This window comes from Oncorhynchus mykiss, unplaced genomic scaffold (assembly GCF_013265735.2).
Source record: "Oncorhynchus mykiss isolate Arlee unplaced genomic scaffold, USDA_OmykA_1.1 un_scaffold_404, whole genome shotgun sequence".
NCBI classification, from domain to species: Eukaryota; Metazoa; Chordata; class Actinopteri; order Salmoniformes; family Salmonidae; genus Oncorhynchus; species Oncorhynchus mykiss.
In genome coordinates this window covers 1-7,804 of record NW_023493851.1, presented here as the reverse complement: position 1 = coordinate 7,804, position 7,804 = coordinate 1, and the positions used below count along the sequence as shown (strand labels likewise).

The window sequence follows — 7,804 nt, the reverse complement described above, 5'->3', positions numbered from 1 at the left end:
AGGTAACAGGTGAGAAACCTTGTTAAACCCTAAAAGAAAAAGAAAAAACTTGATTGCATTGAAAATAACCATTAAGTCATTCAGGTCGCAGACTCCCCTATAGGCATGGTTTGAAACCCCCTCCTGACAACTTTTTAGCGCCTGCATGTCATGCACCTTTGTAAAATCCAGTTGAAAAATAAATGACTTAAGGTAACGTAAATGACACCTAGTTAATATGAGTAGTGAATAACTATCGTATTTTTAATATTCTGCAAAAACAGCTAGTTGATGAGAGGCTGAAAGAGAATTGCAAGAATTGCGCAATTTCACAGGCGGCCCCCAAACTGGCAAATAACAAAAATAATCTCGGAACGCAGAACTCGTCGGACGTTGTCAGTGGATTGTATTGGCGGGAAGAACAAAAATATAGTCTGCAGGGTAATCGAAGTCGCCGCATCTAATGTCAAGTCACAGGTGAGCTGCCTTGTTAAACCCTAAAAATAAATAATAACACAATTGCGTTGAAATGACCCATTAAGCCATTTGTAAGGATTTCCCCCATGTGGACCTGTTGTCACTCTTACCCTGATGGTTGCTGATATTTCCAGACACTTTTTCAGTCTTATCTGATGAATTTTATCATTTATATCAGAATGGCCATATTCTGATGCCAGTTTAGCGCTCATTCAATGGCGATTTACTACTCTTTCCCATTGAAGGCCATATTGAGGTTAAATCAATGACTGGACTTTTTAATTTATGAAAAACAAATGACTATTGAAAGTGCAAGTCAGTATCGTGCATAGTTGTTCTGGTCTCTGTGGTGATTTTAGAGCGTTGTTCATATTTCTACTTTTACCGCATACACTTTAACCCGATACCCAGTTACTGTGCTGTAGTCAGGATGGCCGAGCGGTCTAAGGCGCTGCGTTCAGGTCGCAGTCTCCCATGGAGGCGTGGGTTCAAATCCCACTTCTGACAGTTTTTTAGTGCCTCTCAGGAGTCATGCTGCTCAGCAGTAATAATAAGAATGATGAAATAACAACTTCACACAGTGAAATAACAATTCATAATAAACACTCTCAAATGCAGACCTTCTGGAGCTGAGCAAAGATCAAGGTTAAATAAGAAAACAGCTGGACTTAATAACAAATGAATGAGGGGAACATTTTGTGTTATTGCATTATAATGAGTTACTGCATTATCTTTCAGTTGTTAAATTTCACTTTCTGTAGGCTATGCCTGTTGGCCCATTCACTCCTAACAAGCCTGTTTTTTTCTGTCAATGTTGTCGTGGCCGAGTGGTTAAGGTGATGGACTAGAAATGCATTAGGATCTTCCTGCGTAGGTTCAAATCCTGCCGACAATGAAAACGCATTTTTTTGACCACTCCGGAGGTTGAAGTTTAGTCGTGTTTCTTATACCAATCGCATCCTCTCAGATCTCCGCAAGTACATAGGGATTAGTTGTCCATTTGGGATAGGACTGCAGGCCATCTATCCCACTTCACACCTTTACACACCTGGTTATCCAGCCTTCTAGCTCTATAGGCCACAGTAGCATAGGTTACAGGTTTGTAGTCAAGCCACAGATTTCAGGTGAGATCCCATGATACACTCAACAATACAACAACACGATTCTCATGAATAACCATTAAGCCATTTGCTAAGATTTCCCCCATTTTGACATGTGGAAACCTGCTGTCACTCTTACCCTGACGGGAAGCTCCAGACACTTTTTTGGTCCTATCTGAGGCATTTTTAAATTCATGTCAAATTGGCCATATTCTGAAGACACTCTTATAGTCTGCAGGGTTATCGAACTGGCCACATCTAAAGTCAAGCCACAGGTAACAGGTGAGAAACCTTGTTAAACCCTAAAAGAAAAAGAAAAAACTCGATTGCATTGAAAATAACCATTAAGTCATTCAGGTCGCAGACTCCCCTATAGGCATGGTTTGAAACCCCCTCCTGACAACTTTTTAGCGCCTGCATGTCATGCACCTTTGTAAAATCCAGTTGAAAAATAAATGACTTAAGGTAACGTAAATGACACCTAGTTAATATGAGTAGTGAACAACTATCGTATTTTTAATATTCTGCAAAAACAGCTAGTTGATGAGAGGCTGAAAGAGAATTGCAAGAATCGCGCAATTTCACAGGCGGGCCCCAAACAGGCAAATAACAAAAATAATCTCGGAACGCAGAACTCGTCGGTCGTTGTCAGTGGATTGTATTGGCGGGAAGAACAAAAATATCGTCTGCAGGGTAATCGAAGTCGCCGCATCTAATGTCAAGTCACAGGTGAGCTGCCTTGTTAAACCCTAAAAATAAATAATAACACGATTGCGTTGAAATGACCCATTAAGCCATTTGTAAGGATTTCCCCCATGTGGACCTGTTGTCACTCTTACCCTGATGGTTGCTGATATTTCCAGACACTTTTTTAGTCTTATCTGAGGAATTTTATCATTTATATCAGAATGGCCATATTCTGATGCCAGTTTAGCGCTCATTCAATGGCGATTTACTACTCTTTCCCATTGAAGGCCATATTGAGGTTAAATCAATGACTGGACTTTTTAATTTATAAAAACAAATGACTATTGAAAGTGCAAGTCAGTATCGTGCATAGTTGTTCTGGTCTCTGTGGTGATTTTAGAGCGTTGTTCATATTTCTACTTTTACCGCATACACTTTAACCCGATACCCAGTTACTGTGCTGTAGTCAGGATGGCCGAGCGGTCTAAGGCGCTGCGTTCAGGTCGCAGTCTCCCATGGAGGCGTGTGTTCAAATCCCACTTCTGACAGTTTTTTAGTGCCTCTCAGGAGCCATGCTGCTCAGCAGTAATAATAAGAATGATGAAATAACAACTTCACACAGTGAAATAACAATTCATAATAAACACTCTCAAATGCAGACCTTCTGGAGCTGAGCAAAGATCAAGGTTAAATAAGAAAACAGCTGGACTTAATAACAAATGAATGAGGGGAACATTTTGTGTTATTGCATTATAATGAGTTACTGCATTATCTTTCAGTTGTTAAATTTCACTTTCTGTAGGCTATGCCTGTTGGCCCATTCACTCCTAACAAGCCTGTTTTCTTCTGTCAACGTTGTCGTGGCCGAGTGGTTAAGGCGATGGACTAGATATCCATTAAGATCTTCCTGTGCAGGTTCAAATCCTGCCGACAATGAAAATGCTTTTTTTTGACCCCTCCGGAGGTTGAAGTTTAGTCGTGTTTCTTATACCAATCGCATCCTCTCAGATCTCCGCAAGTACATAGGGATTAGTTGTCCATTTGGGATAGGACTGCAGGCCATCTGTCCCACTTCACACCTTTACACACCTGGTTATCCAGCCTTCTAGCTCTATAGGCCACAGTAGCATAGGTTACAGGTTTGTAGTCAAGCCACAGATTTCAGGTGAGATCCCATGATACACTCAACAATACAACAACACGATTCTCATGAATAACCATTAAGCCATTTGCTAAGATTTCCCTTATTTTGACATGTGGAAACCTGTTGTCACTCTTACCCTGACGGGAAGCTCCAGACACTTTTTTGGTCCTATCTGAGGCATTTTTAAATTCATGTCAAATTGGCCATATTCTGAAGACACTCTTATAGTCTGCAGGGTAATCGAACTGGCCACATCTAAAGTCAAGCCGCAGGTAACAGGTGAGAAACCTTGTTAAACCCTAAAAGAAAAAGAAAAAACTTGATTGCATTGAAAATAACCATTAAGTCATTCAGGTCGCAGATTCCCCTATAGGCATGGTTTGAAACCCCCTCCTGACAACTTTTTAGCGCCTGCATGTCATGCACCTTTGTAAAATCCAGTTGAAAAATAAATGACTTAAGGTAACGTAAATGACACCTAGTTAATATGAGTAGTGAATAACTATCGTATTTTTAATATTCTGCAAAAACAGCTAGTTGATGAGAGGCTGAAAGAGAATTGCAAGAATTGCGCAATTTCACAGGCGGCCCCCAAACTGGCAAATAACAAAAATAATCTCGGAACGCAGAACTCGTCGGACGTTGTCAGTGGATTGTATTGGCGGGAAGAACAAAAATATAGTCTGCAGGGTAATCGAAGTCGCCGCATCTAATGTCAAGTCACAGGTGAGCTGCCTTGTTAAACCCTAAAAATAAATAATAACACAATTGCGTTGAAATGACCCATTAAGCCATTTGTAAGGATTTCCCCCATGTGGACCTGTTGTCACTCTTACCCTGATGGTTGCTGATATTTCCAGACACTTTTTCAGTCTTATCTGAGGAATTTTATCATTTATATCAGAATGGCCATATTCTGATGCCAGTTTAGCGCTCATTCAATGGCGATTTACTACTCTTTCCCATTGAAGGCCATATTGAGGTTAAATCAATGACTGGACTTTTTAATTTATGAAAAACAAATGACTATTGAAAGTGCAAGTCAGTATCGTGCATAGTTGTTCTGGTCTCTGTGGTGATTTTAGAGCGTTGTTCATATTTCTACTTTTACCGCATACACTTTAACCCGATACCCAGTTACTGTGCTGTAGTCAGGATGGCCGAGCGGTCTAAGGCGCTGCGTTCAGGTCGCAGTCTCCCATGGAGGCGTGGGTTCAAATCCCACTTCTGACAGTTTTTTAGTGCCTCTCAGGAGTCATGCTGCTCAGCAGTAATAATAAGAATGATGAAATAACAACTTCACACAGTGAAATAACAATTCATAATAAACACTCTCAAATGCAGACCTTCTGGAGCTGAGCAAAGATCAAGGTTAAATAAGAAAACAGCTGGACTTAATAACAAATGAATGAGGGGAACATTTTGTGTTATTGCATTATAATGAGTTACTGCATTATCTTTCAGTTGTTAAATTTCACTTTCTGTAGGCTATGCCTGTTGGCCCATTCACTCCTAACAAGCCTGTTTTTTTCTGTCAATGTTGTCGTGGCCGAGTGGTTAAGGTGATGGACTAGAAATGCATTAGGATCTTCCTGCGTAGGTTCAAATCCTGCCGACAATGAAAACGCATTTTTTTGACCACTCCGGAGGTTGAAGTTTAGTCGTGTTTCTTATACCAATCGCATCCTCTCAGATCTCCGCAAGTACATAGGGATTAGTTGTCCATTTGGGATAGGACTGCAGGCCATCTATCCCACTTCACACCTTTACACACCTGGTTATCCAGCCTTCTAGCTCTATAGGCCACAGTAGCATAGGTTACAGGTTTGTAGTCAAGCCACAGATTTCAGGTGAGATCCCATGATACACTCAACAATACAACAACACGATTCTCATGAATAACCATTAAGCCATTTGCTAAGATTTCCCCCATTTTGACATGTGGAAACCTGTTGTCACTCTTACCCTGACGGGAAGCTCCAGACACTTTTTTGGTCCTATCTGAGGCATTTTTAAATTCATGTCAAATTGGCCATATTCTGAAGACACTCTTATAGTCTGCAGGGTTATCGAACTGGCCACATCTAAAGTCAAGCCACAGGTAACAGGTGAGAAACCTTGTTAAACCCTAAAAGAAAAAGAAAAAACTTGATTGCATTGAAAATAACCATTAAGTCATTCAGGTCGCAGACTCCCCTATAGGCATGGTTTGAAACCCCCTCCTGACAACTTTTTAGCGCCTGCATGTCATGCACCTTTGTAAAATCCAGTTGAAAAATAAATGACTTAAGGTAACGTAAATGACACCTAGTTAATATGAGTAGTGAACAACTATCGTATTTTTAATATTCTGCAAAAACAGCTAGTTGATGAGAGGCTGAAAGAGAATTGCAAGAATCGCGCAATTTCACAGGCGGGCCCCAAACAGGCAAATAACAAAAATAATCTCGGAACGCAGAACTCGTCGGACGTTGTCAGTGGATTGTATTGGCGGGAAGAACAAAAATATCGTCTGCAGGGTAATCGAAGTCGCCGCATCTAATGTCAAGTCACAGGTGAGCTGCCTTGTTAAACCCTAAAAATAAATAATAACACAATTGCGTTGAAATGACCCATTAAGCCATTTGTAAGGATTTCCCCCATGTGGACCTGTTGTCACTCTTACCCTGATGGTTGCTGATATTTCCAGACACTTTTTCAGTCTTATCTGAGGAATTTTATCATTTATATCAGAATGGCCATATTCTGATGCCAGTTTAGCGCTCATTCAATGGCGATTTACTACTCTTTCCCATTGAAGGCCATATTGAGGTTAAATCAATGACTGGACTTTTTAATTTATGAAAAACAAATGACTATTGAAAGTGCAAGTCAGTATCGTGCATAGTTGTTCTGGTCTCTGTGGTGATTTTAGAGCGTTGTTCATATTTCTACTTTTACCGCATACACTTTAACCCGATACCCAGTTACTGTGCTGTAGTCAGGATGGCCGAGCGGTCTAAGGCGCTGCGTTCAGGTCGTAGTCTCCCATGGAGGCGTGCGTTCAAATCCCACTTCTGACAGTTTTTTAGTGCCTCTCAGGAGTCATGCTGCTCAGCAGTAATAATAAGAATGATGAAATAACAACTTCACACAGTGAAATAACAATTCATAATAAACACTCTCAAATGCAGACCTTCTGGAGCTGAGCAAAGATCAAGGTTAAATAAGAAAACAGCTGGACTTAATAACAAATGAATGAGGGGAACATTTTGTGTTATTGCATTATAATGAGTTACTGCATTATCTTTCAGTTGTTAAATTTCACTTTCTGTAGGCTATGCCTGTTGGCCCATTCACTCCTAACAAGCTTGTTTTCTTCTGTCAATGTTGTCGTGGCCGAGTGGTTAAGGCGATGGACTAGAAATCCATTAGGATCTTCCTGCGCAGGTTCAAATCCTGCCGACAACGAAAATGCATTTTTTGACCCCTCCGGAGGTTGAAGTTTAGTCGTGTTTCTTATACCAATCGCATCCTCTCAGATCTCCGCAAGTACATAGGGATTAGTTGTCCATTTGGGATAGGACTGCAGGCCATCTGTCCCACTTCACACCTTTACACACCTGGTTATCCAGCCTTCTAGCTCTATAGGCCACAGTAGCATAGGTTACAGGTTTGTAGTCAAGCCACAGATTTCAGGTGAGATCCCATGATACACTCAACAATACAACAACACGATTCTCATGAATAACCATGAAGCCATTTGCTAAGATTTCCCCCATTTTGACATGTGGAAACCTGTTGTCACTCTTACCCTGACGGGAAGCTCCAGACACTTTTTTGGTCCTATCTGAGGCATTTTTAAATTCATGTCAAATTGGCCATATTCTGAAGACACTCTTAGGCTGCAGGGTAATCGAACTGGCCACATCTAAAGTCAAGCCACAGGTAACAGGTGAGAAACCTTGTTAAACCCTAAAAGAAAAAGAAAAAACTTGATTGCATTGAAAATAACCATTAAGTCATTCAGGTCGCAGACTCCCCTATAGGCATGGTTTGAAACCCCCTCCTGACAATTTTTTAGCGCCTGCATGTCATGCACCTTTGTAAAATTCAGTTGAAAAATAAATTACTTAAGGTAACGTAAATGACACCTAGTTAATATGAGTAGTGAATAACTATCGTATTTTTAATATTCTGCAAAAACAGCTAGTTGATGAGAGGCTGAAAGAGAATTGCAAGAATCGTGCAATTTCACAGGTGGGCCCCAAACAGGCAAATAACAAAAATAATCTCGGAACGCAGAACTCGTCGGTCGTTGTCAGTGGATTGTATTGGCGGGAAGAACAAAAATATCGTCTGCAGGGTAATCAAAGTCGCCGCATCTAATGTCAAGTCACAGGTGAGCTGCCTTGTTAAACCCTAAAATATAAATAAT

The 7,804-nt window shown here is 40.7% G+C and overlaps 3 non-coding genes across 3 annotated transcripts; all 3 read left to right on the top strand.

The window, feature by feature from the left end:
- The first annotated feature begins 880 nt into the window (after positions 1-880).
- On the top strand, positions 881-963 carry trnal-cag. The gene has a single exon. It is a non-coding gene; the product is annotated as a tRNA-Leu (tRNA).
- Positions 964-4,537: 3,574 nt separating this feature from the next.
- On the top strand, positions 4,538-4,620 carry trnal-cag. Its single transcript has one exon. It is a non-coding gene; the product is annotated as a tRNA-Leu (tRNA).
- A 2,135-nt stretch (positions 4,621-6,755) lies between these two features.
- On the top strand, positions 6,756-6,837 carry trnas-aga. Its single transcript has one exon. It is a non-coding gene; the product is annotated as a tRNA-Ser (tRNA).
- The last annotated feature ends 967 nt before the right edge of the window (positions 6,838-7,804 follow it).